The 21,651-nt window shown below is 39.0% G+C and overlaps 1 protein-coding gene across 1 annotated transcript in view; it reads right to left on the bottom strand.

Annotated features, from left to right (window-relative positions):
* Positions 1 to 21,651, bottom strand: part of LOC131980882 (vertebrate ancient opsin-like) — an 87,779-nt gene that overhangs the window by 21,128 nt on the left and 45,000 nt on the right. The gene's annotated exons all lie outside the window — the stretch shown is intronic.

The raw sequence follows: 21,651 nt of genomic DNA, 5'->3' as shown, positions 1-21,651 counted from the left end.
GACGTTAGTATTGCCAAAAAAAGTTTTTAAAATTAAAGAACTATTCCAGATTAATACAACTTGGTTGTATAAGCATAAAAATGGAAAGGTGGAAGGCACTTGATCTGGCTCTGGTTGAGAGGCTGGGGGACACTCCTCAAGTAGAGGAGAAATCCCGGGTAGTATTACCCGCTGGTCCAGGAGCTTGGGGGAATACATGACATTTGGTGCTTTTTCTCCTCTGAGTAAAAGTTTTTTCAGCTGGAGAAAAATGTCAGGTGCACAGTAAGCAAAACGCTTCACTCTCATTGAAAAAAACAAAAACAAAAACAAAAACCCACCCCAAGCTGCTTCAATGTGCTCTGTGTGATTGGGTTCCGACAAAGTGCTGTACAAAATGACAAATAATGTCCGATAGAAACAAGAAAAGTAAAAAATGTTTTGAGTGATTACTAGACAAAGAACAGATTTAATGTTGAAAATGAGGAGGAGTGATTTAACCCATTGACGCCGGGAAAGCATTACCACATTTCTACCATTAAAGCCGGGAACGCTGTTGCGTCACTCTACCATTAAGGCCGGGACAGCGGATATGTCATTTTGTAGTATTTGTATTTTTTTCCACCTATTTTCGGTCCCCTGGCCAATGAAATGCATCAGAACATGATCAGAATACATGTGGGAGTGTCGCAATGCAACATCGGACTTTTCCAGAACTTATAAATCATGGAGGAAGACGACTATAGCGGAGGAGCTCAGCATTAAGTGACGGAAGAGATCTGATGAAAACAGCGCCGATCATTTAATTGCTGATCCGGACTTTGAACCCTCGGAACCAATCGACCGGCATTTATGGATGAGGAATATGTTTTTAGACAACATATTTTCACCAAAGAACAGACAGATTTGTGGCCATCTGGAGATAATAATATTATTAATAATATATTAATATTAATACTAATAATAGGCTAATTGATTGTGATGATGATATAAGAAATCATGACTATTTATGTCTTATATTACTTTATGCGTCGTTGAGTACCCTGAAAAGTGCAATATATAAAATGTATTATTATTATTATTATTTATTATTATTATTATTATTATGATATATATATTTTTTTATTAGAGTAGGCTAATGAGAACTATGTCTTGTTCTTCCAGTGGTCATATCTTGTTTGCATCTTGCTAATGGGCATGTATTAGTATTATGCATAGGATTTTTTATTCAGACAAATGTAACATTTGCTGAGTTTGTTGATTTAAAAAAAAAATGTATTGAAGGTTTGGACAAATAAACTCAACTTCGAATGAAAGCCACGGGTATAAGCTCTCAAATACTTTTTGAATTTCATTTTTATCTGCTACAGAGGCTGAAAAATCTATTATTTAGTAGGTGTTGAATTTCCAGAAAAACTTCAGGTTTTAGGGGGTCATTTGAAAATCGCCCATAGGTTTTCCAGGCATTTTTTTCCAGGCGCTTTAGGCCTTATTCGGTTAAAGAAGTCACTGAGTTTGCTAACCTAAGTTCCTTAAGGAGAGATGTATGTTTTAGGTAAGAGCACAGCCAGGGCTTTAAAAGGAATAATTAAAAGTTTTAAATCAATTCTACACCTAACAGGTAGCAGAGCGTAGCATGGGAGATGGCCTTCTGGCTCAGTCCTGAATACAAGGAATTAAAATAATAGAGACGTGACAAGATGAAAGCATGGATGACATTTTGCGAGGTCTGCTTGAGAAAGATAACTTTTGCAATGGTCCAAAGTTGGAGAAAGCATAATTGTACTACCTTTATTTGGTTTGAAAACAAAGCTCAGGGGTAATGAACTCACACTCAGATTGCAGGCAGAGTGTTAAAGGACAGGCTCCCAAGACTATTTTTCAAGTCACATGTCACAGGCTGTGACATCTACCATATGATATCAAAATGAAAAGTGTTTGTCATTATCACACAGTGGAACATACATAAAAGTTGTGTGTTGTCCGCATAACAGTAAACATTTATATTACAATAGGGGCCCATTGCAATTCCAGGCTCTGGCCCAGCTTCAGTGCGGTAGATGCTAAAATGTATGCACTGAACAGAGATTGAGTTGGTTGTATGATCTAACATCTGCCCTCCAGCACTGGAGCCCAAGGTTGTATTGTTTACCTTGGGGTTAATGGTGAAGGTTGTATGACTTATTCAAACTAATGAACGCATTCTCCTGATGATTGTACACAATTTCAGAGATGCTCACTTCCTTTTCCAAGCTCCAGACTGCAGAGGTGGAGGTAGGAGAGTGGGTCTGAGGCTGGAGCTGTGCCCGTTCTGACCCCAAGGAAGCATATAGAAAATAATGAAGGACCAATAATTGACCCCTGGGGAACACCATATTAAAGTGGGCTGAGGATGATCATAATTCTTCCACTACAACAAATAAAGATATGTCAAAGAGAAGGGAGTAAAACCAGGCAATAGCAGTGTTACACTACCAATTTTCAAGGCAATGTCGTGGTTAACCATATCAAATGCAGAATTAAGGAGCCGTCCCAACAGGTTGACATTTGTTCAAAATACACTGACTTGGAGATTATTGATACTATTCTCATATTTGTTTGGCTGAACTCACATTTTGCAGTCACCTTTACGTGGACAAACTGACGAACACCTTCACCCTACACAAACTTGAGCAGTCACGTTTATCTCTACCTGATGGCCACATGTTGGCAGCTGTCACTTGACTCCATCACAATGGAAACACACCAACAGGGAGCCACTTTCAAAAAAGGTTCCTACTGTGGCAGGGTTTTTTCTTCTGTTTTTTATTTTATTGTTAGTTTTTGGGAAGGGAGTTGAAGTGAAGTGAGGGTTTTCTAAGAAAGTAAATATACTGTGCACCTATTTGAACACATACCAAAATACCTGTGCAGAAAAAAGACATGACTTAAATGTAAAAAAATAACTCAAATGGTCCAGTAATCAGTCAGCAACACTCCCATAACCATGGAGAAAAGTATTTTAGAAGTATTTTAAAAGTATTACACTGAAACCCCCATATTGCATACAAGTCTACTTTATATATATATATATATATATATATATATATATATACATATATATTTCCATTTTAGTATATGCTACATACCTGCTGTATATAAATTTACTTTAATGGTCTTCTTCATTGAGTTCCCATTATACTGACCATGCTGTAGACTCATTCATTCATGTGCTGTCGCTCACACTGCGATACTTGCATTTATATACACATTAATATAGAACTCGGCTTTCATCAGACGAGCAGAGTGTTTGCATTACTGTCACAACATGACACAGAGCAAAAATGCTTTTCCATTGTGGCTAATCAAGTCGTGCCGGTGATTGACAGACTCTTTACATTTAGCTCATTTATCCCCGGGAGGCTTCCACAGCTCTTGGAATTAAGAGTGTTCATACGTAAAATGTTAAGACCATTTTATTCAAAGTGTTTACTCTCGTTTTTTTTGTTTGTTGTTGTATATTGTATTGTTATTGTGTTTTTGTTTTTTCTGTAAACTGTGTCATGGTTTGCCAGGAACTACCAGTTTAGTATTTTTGACAACAATGGCTCCTCGATTTCAGACAAAAGTAGACCATTTCTAGCCAACAAACAGTTTTGCTGTCTGAAATGACAACTAGCAGATTGAACTGTGATAAGGAAAAATGTGAGATCAGATTATTTTGCTGTAACATAACCCAGTGTGGTTTCTTAGCTTTCTTGGGTAAGACAAATGGTGGTTATGGGATTTAGATTAACCCATATGACCATAAAGGTTGTCTGTTCCTGCCCTCTCATACAACCCACAAAAGTGTTTTCCTAAAGTAACGCCCCTACTGATGGCAGAAGATTAAAACAGTTTGGTTAGGTTTAAACTCTAATGACGTAGTTTCATATTGCCGTACAGTAGTTGCAAATGTCATGTAGAATGTGATGTACATTTATACAAAATTTAGTTGCGTAACATAAATTAGTTAAACCAACTCAATGTTGATTGTTGGTTTCACAGGGGACTTGAACAGTGGGTCAAAGTTGTGTGTTTGACCCATCCATCCAGCCAGACCACCTCTCTCTGTGGACTTTTTTGCTCTTTATACTACATCACCTGACATCTTCTTTGTTCCTGTTATTATTACTGTGCACACTAAAGGTTGCCCCCACCTTTGAGCTCGTTTCTCAGGAGAGGACAATCTCAAGATTTCGCTAATATTAGCCTTAACGCTACTATAGTAGCATCCAGGACCAGTTTCCACACAGATCGGAAATACTACGCAATGGTGGTACTGTCGTATACAGTTCTTTTTTGTTTAAATGTAACCTGTAACTCCACAATATTCTGTAGTATAAATGCTCCTTGGCTAAATATAACTACATCAGTATTACTACATGGGTACCAAACTATTTAGCTGGACATGCTAATGTATGATAATGCATCTTATTCTTCTTTACTTTTTACCTCATGTTTTTGGTTACACAAAAGCACACCATACAATCCTTCAATATTAGGAAAAATTAAAAGCTTGTGCCTGCCATGCGTAGTTACAGTTGCTAAGCTATGATTGGAGAATCATTGATTGGGGAGGGGTTTAGTGGACAGGCAATTACAGCTTAAAAAAGAGCGGAACAGAGATGCCACCGGGTCTAACTGATTTTTTTTTTTACTCCCTCTGACATCATATCTCTAACTTGGCAGGACAGCAGCAGGACAGAAAGTCCAATAAACAAGCTCCTGAGGAAACAATTAGACTTTTGACTGGTTTGCTTGAAAGAAGCCAGTGACTCAAACAGACCAAATACAAAAATAACTTTATATTCCAACCAGAAACAAAGTGTCCATAAACTGCTCCGTGTCCTGCCAAGAGTTAGGGTAAGTGACAGTTCAGGGGCCATCTGTAGCTCTCCTGATTTATTAGGCATTCTATTAGGCATGCTTGCACACATTTCTGTGTTTTTGCCACCTTCTGATCTTAAGTCGATAGTTTTTAGCACCTAAAAGCTCACCTGTCATGTCAAGAAAAGTTTCAGTTTTACTTGCAATTTGGCTCTTTTCCCAACCCGGTAGACTTTCCTACTTTGTCAGCTTTGGAGAATAGGTGGCTAATAGCTTCAATCTTGGCTGCGATTAAATAAATGAAGTGGCAGAGAACACAGACAGATTGAGGAAATGGAGAGTAAGTGCTGAATGATTGCAATCAAAGCCTGGGTGGCTGGTGAAAGGAGCTAGCTTTCTAATTGACTGCCCTTACAGAGAAACTGTTTCATATTCTAAACAGCAATCCCAAAAGCTCTATAATTAATATTTATGTTGCGTGTCCATGTGACGGAACAAATCTGTTGCGGCCTTTTGTCAAAATGACATGACTACAAGCTCGGTAATGAGCATCAAAATAACAGGACGTTTTGGTGATGGACAATGTGATGTTGCACTAAGGAGGTAATGAACTGAAAACAGAAGCCACTTTCTTTTTAGCTCTCTATCATGACAGTTTGAAATAGAGCTGTAGATTATGGGCAGTAGTCCAATGCAGCACTGGTGCTCACAGAGTGTGGATAGACACGTGGGAAAGAATTTGTCAAGTGTTTGACAGGTAATGTTTGTTCTGATATCTTCACAGCAACGCACTGACTAAATTAAATATCCGGTGGCTAATTTTCCTTCTGCTACCAAAGAAGGAGCATTGTCTCCTTTCGCTGGTGGGCTGTTGGTCATTTAGACAGATCTGGTCAGTGTGCTGCAGTTTTGATTCAAACTAAATGGTTAAATTTGATTAAAGTTGTTGATACATGAAAACAAATTATCATGTGTGTCAGTGTGCTTCCAGTGGTGTTCTACATTTACCTATGCCAATGAGGTCATGTTTTCAGCGTCGCTTGTTTGTCTGTTTGTCAGCAGTAATAGAGAAAAACTCCTGGCCAGGTGTACATGAAGTATTGTGGAAAGGTGTAATATGGGTCAAGGAAGAGCCCATTATATTTTGGAGTGGATCAGAATAACAATGCAGATACACAAATTATTTTTCACTTATGTTAGTATTGTGAGTTATAGCATTTTGGAATATTCAAAGGTAGAAATGAAGAAAGAAATAGAAGTAGAGCGATGTAGATGAAGCAGCACACTGCCATATTGGGATGCAGTTTGGGTGGATGGTTGTGTGTTTAAAGCATTATTGACAGGACTGTTGAGGACTGTTGTTTGCATTTGATGCTGATTTATTGTGATCATGTCGGCTTGTACCCTGCCTGTCTAGTACAAAATAGCAGACAGAATAGAATAGAGTCATTGTCATTGCAAGGTAGTTTTAAAAAATATGTTAGCACAACGAAATTGAAGCACAGCTCTCCTGTTAGTGCAATAAAGATAAATATTAAATAAATAACCAAGGCATGCACCTATCAAACAAACAAACGAAAAAAAGGACATCACACAAATCACAAAAGTACAGACAAACAAAGCATCAAAATAGTTTTTGAACATAGTGGAGCACTCAGCAGCTGTAAAGCCAGATGTTTCCTCAGAGTTTAATGACTATTATCTGGATGTTTTTGATCAAAAGTCAAATCACATTTGTGCTTGTCACATACACAATCATGCACAGCACGTGTGGTGAAATGCTTCAGTGCCAGAAAGCAACTAACAAATAGAAAAAAGCAGAATATAATACAAAAATATAATATTTTACAAAAAGAAACATTATAACAATATTCCAGTATGTTTCAGAGAAATTAAAAAATGAAATAAGCAAACGGCATGGTTTGTTAGTTTAGCACCGCTAAACATTACACCACTGTTTAGCACCGCTAAACATTACAGTCTGTAAGTTTGTATGTTCTCCCTGTGTAAGAGATTTGTTGCACCAATATTGCAATTTAATCTGCAATTATTATTTTTTAATTCCTCATCTTCTATTTCATTCACAAGCAATATATCCTTGTATAGTCTAACCAAGAAAACACTACAGAATCAACATATATAACATATGTTATTTCCTGTTGGCAAAGTCTATAGGTTATAATGAAATGAGATAAACATGCATTCATTTATATGCCAACTTTGTTACTACTTTACAGTACTGACTGATTTTACTTCAAGCCTTGTAAGTGTGTAATAATTACATGACAAATGCTGCAGAATGTCTATTCAGTGTAAACAAAATTTAAATCTTACCGATCTTTTATTGGCAAAAAATCACACAAAAAGTGCAAAAATATAAAAACACAAACAGAAAAATATAAAATATATTTTTAAAATTTACAAGTTGCTGTCATAAACATGGGGATTGCACTTTAACACTGTCCGTGAATTATACTTGACACAGTATTTTAAAAATACAACTCCCAACTGATGTCCCTCACTTACATTTTACTTGGAAATATCAACTAATTAAGCCAATGAACTGGTTTAGTGAATATTACTTGGAACGAATGATTCAATTTACATACAAAACTGAGGACACATAATAACAAACAATCACTAAGTAATGCACTACATGAAAAACTGCTATTTTAAAGTAAAAGCACTGAATTCGTATTTCTTTGTAGAATTTATATAGATGATTGAAATAATAATTACAGGGCCAAAAAATCATTTTTTTCAGTGTGTAGAAGTGAATGACAGCATGAATGGTTGTCTCTCAATATCGTGGTTAATGACAAATGAATAAATTGAGATTTTGTATGGAAAAAAAACTTTATCTGTAAAGTAACTAAAGCTGTTAAATAAATAGTGGAAAGTAAAATATCTTCCTCTGTGATGTAAATATAAAACCAATGTCAGCTGGGATTGGTTTGGATAAAGGTTATAGGTTAATGATCGAATGAATGAATGAATATGCAATGTCTGACAGGTGTATGAATTATAATGTAGAAGATATTGAGAGTCACTGGTTCAGCCTGAGGGTAGAAACTGCTTCTCATCCTTTCTGTTTTGGCCTTCAGGCGGGTGTAGTGCCCCCTGACCGCAGCAGAGGGAAGAGTCTGTTGTTGGAGTGATTGACGTCTTTTATGATTCTCTCAGCCCTCGTCCTGCCCCTCCTGGTGTAGGATGAGGGCCAGGTCGTCTCTCTCAGTACTATGTCTAAACCAGGAGGTGATGCTCCCTGTCAGGACTCTCTCTCTGCAGTGCAGGTAGAGATAGACTTCAGCACCTTGAGGGGCAGCCTGAAGACGTCTTCACCAAGGTGTTGTTGTTTTTGTGATGGCGATATGCGTTTGGGAACATGCTGCAGTGACTACTAATATTGTTCTGACAATAGGAGCACTTGTTGGTGTGTATATGCGCCTGCCAGGCTCATAATAAAGACGATTTGACTGGAGCTCATAATTGCAAATAAAGGAAAAGAATGGAAATTGTTCCTTTTTGGCTTTGATTCTATTCTTTTCATGGAAATTGTAAACTCACGACAGGTAGGGCTGGGCGATAAAACGAAAGAGATAATTATCGCGAAATTACTTTTCCTTGATAGAAATGTAAATCATGGTTGATAAAATTTTGATAGAACTCATTCTGTCAACATGAACAGCTAATGATAATGAGCACAGCAAGGTGTGGACAGCCACTTCAAGTTTGGTAGAGAGCGTAGGAGAAGCAGCCGGCATGACACGCGTGTTAATGTTTTGATTACTGCAGTTGTGTACATTAGGAGTGGGAGCCAGAAAAAAATTGACAACAGAATATGTTAACACCCCACCGGAAACAGCCCAAAGCTCAAAAGAAGAAGACATTGTTGAAAAGACATGTCTGAGGCATAGACGGATTACAACGTGGGCAAAGTGGGCATGTGCCCAGGGCCAAATTTAAAAAAAAAAAATTTAAATCCTGAGCCTGCGGTTTAAGTGAGTTTCTCTGTGGTTTTGTGTGGGCTCTTGACTGATGTTGATTATTGTTTCCTTTATTACTTTAATGATTTGTTTTAGATACTTACCTATATTTTAATTATGGTGTGTTTTAGTCCATAATACTGCAAGGACTGGCTATTTGCGCTTGCTGTCTCTCCCATAATGTTTATTGTCCTGTACATGGCAGGTGCCAAACAAAACAAACCTAAAATGACAGTTATTTTGTGTGGTTGTGTGTTGCCCGGTGTTGATATGTGTGTAATGGGAAGAGCGCCACTGCGCGCGCACTGTTTGCGTGTGTAGGCAGGGGCCTGTGGCGAGTTTGTGTCCAGGGCCCGTCGTCATGATAATCCGTCTATGGTCTGAAGAACTCCATAGCTACTTAAAGCCCGAAGAAGTAGCGTAGCGCACACTGCAAACTGTGTCGAAAGCATTTTTCCACAGAGACAGGTAACACCCAACAACACAAATCTTTTATACCATCTAAAGCAGTGCAATCCTATACAGCATGCACGGTGAAAGACTTTACACTCTCAGACACAAGCAACTGCTGGTGGCCCCACCAAAGCAACCACAACTGGTTTCCCATCAATGTATAACAGTTTGAATCTTTACAAAGGTGTCACAATCCATTCCTCTGCTGCTCTGCCAGTAATTTTCCACTCTCCTCCCCTCTGCTTACTCTCCCTGCCGGCCACGCCCACCTCATCAGCCAACTCTGTTCACCTGTGCACTCAGGTGCTTCTCATCAGTAATCAAGCCAATATTTAAGCCACTCTGGTTCACACACCCACTGCCAGATTGTTCTTAGCCTCCATGCAAGACTCTCCAGTATTTACCTTTGGACTGAACTCTCGTTGCAGATCCTGCCTGCCTCTGACCAACCTGCTCAATTGTTCTCCCGGTAAACTGTTCAGGTTTCTGTCTCCGACCACTATCTCTGTCTTAACCCTTCCTGGTGTTTGCCATTTTTTGCCATACCATTCTAGAAGAGACTAAAGACTCTTTACTGAACAATCCTGTGGTTCGGATTACTGCAATTGGGTTGTCACACAACTGTTACAAAAGGAAAGGATACAGTGAGGTCATTTTTTATATATCATTTTGTATTAATAACTACTTTTTAATTTGGAGCTGACCAAAGAATTTTTATTATTGTTCTGTAATACTTGGTTTTAGATCTTAGGAATATAGAATAAGACTATATTTTATCATTTATTTATTCATTTGTAATGCACCAAATAATTTAGTCCATTTTCTTTGTGTTCTCCTGTTACACTTTCAGCTTCTGACTGGTCAGAAGTAATTATTTGTTATATATGCTCATCATATATATTTTAAAAACACAGTTGTATAATGTTCTACAGTACATTTATCAAGTTCAGCTTCTGACAAAAAAATAAATAAATAAAAAATTAACCATGTGATATCTCACTTAGGAGTAAAAAGAACCCTTTAAGCTTGACAGAAATGGTGTTTTGATTTATATCGTGACATATATCGACTGAAATGAAAAAAAGATTGTGATAAGCCGATAAAATGACAGGTAATAGGTCTTTTTCAACATTGGACATTTTCACTAAGTAGGAAAAAGTAGTTATTTACCACCATGCAACCAAAGCCCAAGCAAAGATGATTGTTCAATACTAGTTGGACTACAAGCAGAATACAGTAGTAGAAGAAACTACTGGGCCCATGCTAACTGCAGCGTATAAACATGCTATTGTGGAGGAAGGACAAGGAAAATGGCACCTCTACTGTACTTACTGCCAGGCCTGGTGTCAGCAGTGTAAAAAAGTGTGAGATGAATTATTACACTGCTACATTCATAAGACTTTGAGTGTGCCTGCCTACTACGCTGACTGTTTGCTCTTCCAGATGACACTGAATATGACATTAAGAACCTGCTTTCAATATGTGTGTGTCATGTTGTCTCTGTGGGAGAAGACAGTCACTCTGTGGTCTTGTGCTCTCACACTGACATCTACTGTAGAAATGTCCTGTCTGTGGGCTTAGCCATCTATTCTAATCACAGCATGTCACATGTAAGAGGATGAATAATGGCGTGTGAAGCGAGGGAGATGGGTAAACTGTGTTCTGTGTCACTTGAGAGATTTGACAGTTTACTGTAGGCATTTTGTTGTTCATGTCATATGCAGAAAAATCACTTCATGTACAAGCCTTTAACAGCTAAGCATGGGACAGATATGAAGGGAGCACTCAGTGACGCACATACACCTGAAGATATTTTAAAACAAGATTTTATTTTATTTTTTGCCAAATGGATAGGAAATGTTTTTCCACCCAGCAGAGGCACACAGAAGACCAAACAGGTGGTGACCAACAGGTTTGAGCAGGATTTATTTTCCAAAACTGTCCTGACATTTCACCAAGGTATACGGTATATGATAGTATTTTGTGTATAATAGTCCCGTTGGCAAGCTTTCGTTCTACACTGGTGACAGAGAAAAGGTTCAAACAGGGTGGTGGCCAGCGGTTGTGTGGGTCTTAGTCCCTCTACTTGCTGTTGCAAGGACACTGCTTTGTCACAAATATAGTGTACGCTCCAGAGATGGACAAGCTAGCCAGCCAACTGGCCAACAAGTTCTCCAACATAAACAGCAGAAGAGGTTGTGTGTCAGAACCACAAATTATGGCATGTAGGTACGTATCGTGGCTCACGTTTTAAAGCACATATGTACATGTCGCAGCTCGTGGTACAATGGCGCACTATAAAAATAGCACACATACAGTCCCCGGTTGTAAAAAATAAATAAATACTGCAGTTTATGTGGATTATGTTGTAAAACCACTGACCTTAGGTTTAGGGCAAAAAACTTCCTGCATTATAAAAGACGGTTTACACAGTAAATAATGTACTTAAATGCCGGTCACGTGACTGCTACAAGTTATGTAAAAAAGCGTATGTTTTTGAATGTAACTTAAGTTAAAAATAGTTAATTTTTGTTTTCACATGGGACGTGAACCCCGCTCTCCTGGGCGAAAGTCCGGAATCCACCCTTTAAAACTTCACCAGGCTGTCAATCACTACTACGTTAGCAAGATGGCAGCAGACTCAATACAGTGGACGGTGAAATACGGAGATGTAGCTTGTTTTTTGCTGCCTGTACTTACTTACTTATCCTGAGCCAGCATCTCAAGCTGTCCCCAAGTGTAGCCCATTTTCTTGGCATCCGCCTCCCAGTCTCTGCGCCAGGTGTTTCGTGGTCGACTTCTCTTTCTTTCCCCTTGGGGATTCAACTTCGGGGACTGTCTTGTGGTGTTTGTGGCTGGTTTGCGGAGAGTATGGCCTATCCATCTCCAACGCCGTTGGAGGATCTCTTCGTCAGCTGGCCTTTGGTTGATGCATTTCCACAGTTCTTTGTTGCTGATGGTGTTACGCCAGTGGATCTGGTGGATTCGTCGCAGACAGGTATTGATGAATGACTGGATTTTGTTTGTAGTTTTTACTGTAGTCTTCCATGTCTCCGCACCGTAGAGTAGGACTGACTTCACATTGTTGTTAAAGATCTTGATCTTTGTTGTGATGGCCAGGTCTTTTGCGCTTCAGATGTGCACATGACCTATATTGACGTTTTTGACGAGAGAACAGGCTGAACTAGCCTGTAAACTCTAAACTCTAACTCTAGCAATGCAGCCCTCAATGCTACATCGTGGAAGTGGGCATGGTTTTATCTAAATTAGGTTGACAAAACGATAAACATTCGATCTGTAGAGACTGACCTCTGCTGGCGTGCAAAACATCACCTTAGTACAGCTTCTCCCCATCAAAGATGAATTGAAAATACCCTGGTGATGCCTTACAGCTTGATCTTACTGAAGCCTAGTGACCAAGTCGTCCCACGGAGGAGAATGTAGCAGGTAGTGGCAGAATGGAGAGCACCGGATGGGCTGCATGATTCAGGCCACAGGTCCATCATGATTGGCCTTGTTCAGGGACGGAATAGTCAAAGGACATTCATGAATTGGAGGAATGATTGATGAGTTTCAGTTTGAAAGAATGTTTCAGTATTCTGACTGCAGTTGGTGTTGCAGTGGTCAAAGCTGGTGATGATTAAAGTTTAAGCAAAGAACCGAGCAGAGTCCCGGCGAGGAAAGATCCGATTTGATGGATTTTTTGTGTGGGGAGAACCAACCCCTTACTTGGGCAGTGGCTGCCTTGTAGGCTTTGTATGACAGTTCCTTGTCTAAAATCAAGTCAGGGCTCCTGCAGGCTTGAGGCAGGAGTCGTTGCAGTCTTGTCAGTGTTGATTGAAAGGTCTAGCTGAGGGGGGGAGAGTGCAGCAGAGTCCTAAAATCCATCCTATCCATTGTTTAGTATTGAAAGTTTTCAAGGAGAATAGTTAAAACACATTCTCTATACTCTGCCTTTATATTGAATTGAACTGTGGAAAGCTGAAGGAGATTAAGTGCTTTGAATGCCAGACAGGAATTCAACCATAATTCTTGCTTTATTCTGCAGTCTCTGAATGGCACACATTTCTTTAAAATGTACAAGTGTTAAGTCTGGAATAACAGCTCACTTCCATGTCCCAGTGACCCTGAAAAGATTTCATGTTTAACCCTTTCCTTTCAATAAGAAACTTCATTCAAACTTTAAACTAATGTCCATTGTACTCTGTATATTGTATCAGTTCAGCTTCATCTGCCTTTAGTCAAACAACAGTTTTATTACTTTTGTTGTTATTCTTTAACCAAGGTCACCTAACATATAAAGTCTGGTGATTCAGCGGTGATGTTGTTGTACATTTTTCATTCGGCTTGGTTTTCTTTTACACTGTGCTTTATCAAGTGCAACATGCAACACTGTTGGCGCTGACCTCCGTGTATTGGACAGAATATGTGAAGGAAAGACACTTTTTCGAGCCAAGTCGCGGAATTTAATGTATTGTTGGCGGAGTTTTTTCACGTCTATGCGGCATTGATCTGTTGTGCAATTGAATACATTACCCACCATTCTGGTGCTAAATAATTTGAAGACTTTGTTGTTTTTGTGTGTAGCCACAGACAACTGTGTTATGTGGTCGTTTGACCGTATTTCCATAAGGGCCTTTATTTCATCATTAGACCACATAGACACTTTTCAAGCCTGCTATTCACTTCTTACCTGCAGCGAACCAAACTCTGGTGACATTGCAAGTGAACTGAGAACCCCTTTTTTAGTGTACCAGATTTCAGTTCTTTGTTCCGCACCAGAGTTTGAGTATTCACACTTGCAAAAAGCAGACTATCCGACAAAACGCAGAGAGTTCATTTCGAGTGGACCAAACAACTCAGGTGTGAATGCCCTGAGAGTTAATCTACTTTCAGTGATTATGCTTTGACCAATGTCTCAACTCCTTTTATTGCTTACTCTTAAACTGACACTAAAAACATTTGAAGTATCACATCTTCCAACTTCTTCAGCTCTTTTGAGCTCCTCTTACTTTTACTGTTTGTAGTGCCTACACTTCACTTTTTCAGTTGAGACACTTGAAGTGGCATCAAGTTCTCTTAGTGTTTCCGCTTTGACTCGCACTTGAACTGTGAAATGTGCGTATCTCAACAATATCAACAGATAGCACATGTATATAAATAACCTGTGCGTAGTTGTATTTGAAAGTTAGAGAACAAAAAACTACATTAACTGAAAAATTTGTATGTCTGTCACGATGTCCTGTTCTGGTTCAAAAATGAATTTTTCAGGTTAGAGCACCAGATAATCCTCACTTGGAGGTAGGCGGCGAAAGGGGAAACAACAACAACAGCAGTTTATTTCAAAGCATGCATGAACAACTCAGATGGAATGCACTGGAATGTAATATGCGGTGTGACACACTGCTGGAATCAGCTGCTTTTTATATCAGTGTAATTAAATAGTCTCATCAGCTTAATATTGTTGATAGAGCTGCAAGCAGCTGAACAGACTCAGCATTGTTTGCTTCCAGTTGAATCATCTGAGGTCTCACAAGATAGCTTTGGGGATTGTAATTGTATTATTTCACTCTATTATAAGCACACAATAATTATGTGATGACCTAATCTAATAACCTTGGTGAAGAGGGTATCCTTCCAACTTTCTTAGCTAAAGTTGAGTGTTTTGGTGTGTTTTTTTTTTTTTGGAGGAGGGTCAGGGCAAAGTGTAAATCTTTATTTGATACCTGGCCAACAGGCATGTGTGAGCTCCCTAGTGTGGAGGCTAAGTCACCTCCAGCATGTTCCAAACACACATAAAATGGGTCTGCAGGTGGATGGAGGAGACAGACTGACAGCAGTGCTGACGCAAGGCAGAAATAAATCAACACACAACTCAAGACTGTGTTCCCATCTCAGAAACTGTTCTGACAAGAACTGTGGAATCACTGTATCCTAAACTTAGTCTCCACACACCCCACAATACTCGCTCTGTATTTCTGCTCTGTTATCAGCTCTCCACTCTTTCATTCCCATCTATCCAAGTCCGGATGTTTCCTGGCTATTACATATGTCTTTTCTTTCCTGTCATTCACTGATATCTATAATTGTATCATGAAAAAGCAGACTGAAGCAAAACAATGATAACATTCACCACAAAAGTGCTTCTGAGTCACTGAGTTACACATAGATCACAGAAAAAAAACCTCGTTCAGAATGACTGCCGGTGACTAGGGCTGGGCGATATATCAATAAAAAAAAAAAAAAAAAAAAAAAAATATATATATATATATATATATATTTTTTTTTTTTTTAAATGTGATATGAAATTAGACCATATCGCATATATCAATATAGTTCACATGTTTAACTTTATTTATATATATATAATCATAAATGCTGCCCTTACTAGTGTTAGTGTCATATTTAGTTATTTTGTAATCATTCTTTTCTCATATAAATAAATTTATTTCATGAAAAAAAGATTGGTCTTTTTTATTTCATAGGCTATTTTTATTTAAGATATTTTTATTTAAATGTGCACTTTATGGAGCTTCGATTTAAAAAAAATCTGTTTATCCAGTATGATCACTTAAACAGTTTCAATAAAACTACTTGTGACATGTCATATTTGACTTTGACTCTGACTGAACATTTGATCTCACTTTGCGATAAAAATATCGGGATATATATCGTATATCGATATTCAGCCTAAATATATCTGGATACGACTTTTGGTCCATATCACCCAGCCCTACCGGACACCCAGAATTCCACCACAATCACACCACATTCCCCAAACTCCTCCACCGCCAAACCATATTAGCACACTCTAACTCTTTTTAATTAATCCACATAATAAGTTAATTTGGAGTCTTCGTGCTGGCTAACTGGATTACATGGATAAAGCGGGCAGCTGCCAGTTGCTGGTGAAAATCACCTCCACCCTGGGAGGGTGGAGGCACTCTACCTCCTGCGCCTTCCCCAGCTGGTGCCTGCACTCCTTCTCTCTCGCCCGAAGCAGCACCAGACACTGGCTATCAGACTGTGAGAGTGGTTTGGTGATGAAGTAGAAAGCAGGCGGTGTGAGGGGGTGAGAACAGACAGAGGAAGATGGAGGGGGAGTGGAGAGAGTGATGTATAGCGGAAAGAGGTTGTTTGAGAGGTGACCGTGTACAGGAGGAAGGAGTGGGACTATTACTGCACAGAGAAACGGGAGAGAAGTGTGAGATTGAAAATCCCAATGGGGGATAAAATTGAGACATATAGGGAAGAGCTGCATGCAGGTAGATTTAGTTTTATAAGGTATCTGTTGATGGAGAATCTTTTTGCCAGGAACCTATGAGTCCAATAGTTACTGGCAAGTATGGATGGGAATAATTAATCAGTGATCGATTAATTGTTAAGAATTTGGTCCACCACATGGAATTTTTAATCGATCTGTGTATTTTTTTAATTTTGTATCAGTGTCACTGAACTGGAACACGGCCGAGTGTTCAGTTCTGTGGTCGTACGTCGATAAGCCAATGAGCTGAGATTTAAATTGTTATTGCAACTTTCAGGGGGGGATAAAACATAAAACATTGAATTCCTTGACATTATCTTTACTATATCACCTCACATGAGTTAGCTTAACGATCGACAGGAAGTCTCTTTCCGCCCTTTCAAAATAAAAGCGTCCATTATCAAACAGGCTTTTGCATAGTACTGTGTATATATATATTTTTTTATTTTGCTCATGTATGCATGCAGCGATTAATGGATTAATTGATCATTAACGTTTTAGATGCTAGAGTTGGCAGGTTTCTTCTAAGCGCCCATGCCTACTGGCAAGTAAGCAGAGAGACTAAAGTTTCCCATCTTCTTCATTTCTTTCTCTCCTCAGTTTGGCCAGTTGTTGTGGGAGTTTGCCCCATGCTGTAATCAGCATTTGAGGCTTCCAGCTTGTCTAATGTTCACCCAGCAGCAGAGAAATGTGTTTCAGCTGCAGCCATGCTTTGTTTGCCATAGGGCTGGGCGACATGGCCAAAATCTTCTGTGCCTCAGTTGGTCATTTCACATCGTGATAATTATGTATAAAATGGTGTAGCATGTTTTCTGGTTATTGAATACACAAGTGGTCTCCATAAGAAAAAAGCCTTTTTTGTATACTCCTGTGTGAATCAAATACACGACAAATGAAGTGAGTACTTTTCTATTGTTTGTTCCCAAGCTCAAAGACCAGAATATAAAGTGTCATCCAAACAAGTATGCAGGTTGAACTTTAACAATGAAGGGGGCACATAATGAATGTGGAGGTCTGAGGTCTTCACAGAAAAATGTGAGTATCATACATTTCTTATGCTGCATTCTTATGAATATTTCTGCATCAACTCATAATGGAAATTTCATTATTTATGAACAGAGAAAACACGAAATTCAGGTGACAATTCAAAATGATGCTCTCAGGGATTCAGTATTGCTTTCAAATATTTATTCGCCTGTAGATTAACTTTTCTAATTTAACGTTATCCCTGCTGAGTCAACACACACACACACACACACACACACACACACACACACACACACACAGCCTCATAGACTCAACAATGCCTCCCTGGATTTACAAGCATTAAGTCTGAGTTGGATTCTAGTGGTTCTTTGCAAAAGAAGTCCCCTACTACTTTAATGTTTTCTTTGGGGAGGATAAACGCAGATGCTCACTAGGGCTGCACGATAAACTGTTAAAAAATCGTGATCTTGATTCGCACATACACGTGATCTAATTTCTACACCCATCGATTCTGAAGCATTTTATATCTCAAGCTGCATTAGAAACAAATGCTCCTATTTCCTCACAGATTTTTTCAAGCACCCCCAAACACAGCACTGTTGCTCCCTCAATGGTAAAGCGTCTTTACGGTAAAACGTGATTCTGTGGAGGACGCAGTTGAGTGTTTGGAAAGAGTGATTAAAGCGGAGGAAAGTCTGCGGTACGGAGGGTTGGAGGGATGGTGACGAAAACCCAAGCGGTAGTGGCGAGAGTCACCCACCCACCCACCCGAACCGACCTCGTGCCCAAAGAAGGTTTGCATTCGGCGGTGTGGAAGTATTTCCCAATTAAGCCAGACAATGACAAACAGTGTGAGGTGCATTGTAAAGTGTGTTTTGCCCTTGTTGCGGTGCCACAAGGCAACACCAGAAATCTCCACAATCACATTAAACGTCACCACAAAGTAAAGCACGATGAAGCCGTACAAGGCAAGAAACAAACACAGACGTCAATGACGGGAACCTTGTACAATGCAACAGCATACCCACCAAACTCCAGTAGACATAAGGAGACCACACCAGCTATCACATACCACCTAGCCAAAGATTTTTTTCTTGATTGAGAATCTTTTATTTGAACACAAAATAAAAGATGAACATTTAAAAACAAATGAACAACAATAACTGAAACAACAACAAGACTCAACACTTATTTGTGTTCAAAAGGAGTGGGAAGAAGCCAAAGCTTATTAAATACCTTCTCCCTATGTTAATTTACTATATTCAGTTATATAACAACAATACTATATATATATATATGTATGTATAACACATAGTAATGTAGTTTATAAACTTGTTATTACCATTATTAACATACATAACTTGTTATAAACTTACAAACACATAAGTAAACATACACCCATGTAGTCACAATGAGACAACAATGAACAAACAAACAAAACAACAACACACACACACACAAAAAAAGTAATAATACATTTAAAAAGTAAAATGTCAACAATAACCACCTAGATATGGCCCCAATAAACGCTGTACAACATGAGGGATTTTGGAAGATGATAAACACTGGACAAACGGTACTCAAAGCCCTCCCACGACTACTTTTCAAACGTTGCGCTCCCCGACATGTACATTAAGCAGCGGGCAGTGGTCGAGGCAGAATTGCGAAGAAAATGGACCATTTTCCCCTTCGTCTGATTTATGGTCCAGTCAGACCATGGAGCCGTATTTGAGCCTGACGGTTCATTTTTATAGCGCCTGATTTCAAAAGTCGATCAAAAGTCGGTGCTTACAGACAGCTTTTTTTCCCTGAAGACCATGCAGACGAGGCCCGGGCAGGGATTACAGGATGCCCTCTCATCTTAAATAAATTTTATTTATTTCCTCCTTTATAAATAAATAAATAATAATAATAATACAATTATTATCAAAAGTCCTTTCTCTTTTCCTGTAATAAACTTTTTGTGAAAAAAATTGTGCCAGAGAATCGTGATCTCAATTTTAAGCAAAAAAAATCATGATTCACATTTTTTCCAGAATCGTGCAGCCCTAATGCTCACTATTACAAGTAACTCGTCCCATGTGTTTGAGTGTCCTAATGTCTGTAACACAGTTTGGCAGCTGTTTTTTTTTTACATTCTGATAGAAACAATATAGAAATTTTATACAATATACAGTCATGGAAAATATTATTAGACCACCCTTGTTTTCTTCAATTTCTTGTTCATTTTAATGCCCCAGTACAACTAAAGGTACATTTTTTTGGACAAATATAATGATAACAACAAAAATAGCTCATAAGAATTTAATTCAAGAGGTGATATCTAGCCATTTTCCGTGGTTTTCTTGATACTGATTTTGGTTATCATCAAGAAAACTATGGAAAATGTCTAGATATCAGTTCTTAAATTAAACTCTTATCAACTATTTTTGTTATTATCATTATATTTGTCCAAATAAATGTACCTTTAGTTGTACCAGGCATTAAAATGAACAAGAAATTGAAGAGAACAAGGGTGGTATAATATTTTTTTCCTTGACTGTACATTCTTCATTTGTTCTGATTATATATACATATTGCATATCGCCCAGTTCTCCTTTGCCAGTTAAACAAACACACACACAACTTTAAAAGATGAGGCTTTCATGCAAATGCACTCAGCTAAGAATCTTGGGAAAATTGACCCCCCATTCAAATCATTTGAAGCAATTAGTGTCCACCACACCAGGAAACTTTTTTTGCGAGAATGCACCCTCAACACTGGTGAAACTCATGGGAGATTTGAGCTAAAACAGCTTTGCTACGCTACACCACCTCAAGATTAGAAGCAGTTTTCTGAATGCCTTTACTGTAAATTCTGACTCCATATCTCCTATCTTTTACAGAACTCATTTTTTCTTATTTTTAAATATGTAAGTCAGCTGCATCTTACTTTGAAAAGCTGAGAGCCAAAAAACTTGTGACTGCTGTGTGTGACGGGCAACTCTCTCATAAAGTTGATTTAATGAGGGGGAAGCTTGAGGACTTCTAAAGCCACAACTCTTGACTCTGACAACTCAACCTTATAAAAAAAACTGTGATTCCCCATAATTTTTTTTTTTCTGATCATTTATTAAACACGAGCATATCATGTGTAGCTATGAAAACAACCCCAACTTGCTTCTGACCGAAGCCGGGGATTTACAAGACCTTCTGTACAGGGCTTGTAAATGTGATAAAAGTGGCTCATTTTGTTCCAGGCGTCACCGTAATGGCATCACAGTCACAAGTTTAAAAAGCAAAACCATGTCGTCGTTCTTTCGGAAGATTTATTTCTCTCCCGTCTGGCGGGACTGTGACAGCTGTAACTGCACTAATGTCAGATCCTGGCACCAGAACATGAGCGCCTCAGAAATCTACATCCTCACCGATCTGATCACACTTTTCACCCTTCCATCATCCCTCCTCTCTGCCAGAGGGGAGAAAAGCGCAGTCACCGAGACGAGACGTTCAACTAATGCGGAGAGTCACATTAAAACATGTCAGCGATTGTACGAGTGACAGCTCTCCTCTGAAATTACTTACTTGAAGTGGGTTTGAGGGGGGTTGGCGCTTCTTAAAGCCAATCGGTTGTACACAACTCCAGTCTTGCTGCTGATGCTGCTCTGGGGCTTGCACACAAACGCATACTAACCAAAAATATACTCAGGTGGACAGTCATAGAAAAAATGATTAGACCCTTGTTTTCTTCAATTTCTTGTTCATTTTGAAGCTTGTTACAACTTAAGGTTGTGTGTGTGTGCGTGTGCGTGTGCGTGTGCGTGTGCGTGTGCGTGTGTGTGTGTGTGTGTGTGTGTGTGTGTGTGTGGTTGTGAGGGCCAACCCTTGGCAGAAGACCAACATTGCAAGGACATTTGTAGTTGTGAGGACATTTTGCCCAGTCCTCACAAAGAAAATGCTGGGATAGCCTCTAAAGGCCTTAATTAATCATCTGTATGAATTTCAGGGAAGGTTCTAACAGAGATGGTAAACCCTGAAATGTGTGTGTTGGGCTAGGGGAAGTGATGGTCCTCACAAACAACTCAACCATCGTGGCCCTCACAACTATATAAAGTGTGTGTGTGTCTAGGGCATATCTCGCTGACCTCAGACTGA

Source organism: Centropristis striata, chromosome 11 (assembly GCF_030273125.1).
Source record: "Centropristis striata isolate RG_2023a ecotype Rhode Island chromosome 11, C.striata_1.0, whole genome shotgun sequence".
Lineage (NCBI taxonomy): Eukaryota > Metazoa > Chordata > Actinopteri > Perciformes > Serranidae > Centropristis > Centropristis striata.
The sequence above is the reverse complement of the archived record's forward strand: the minus strand, read 5'-3'. Positions and strand labels throughout refer to the sequence as shown.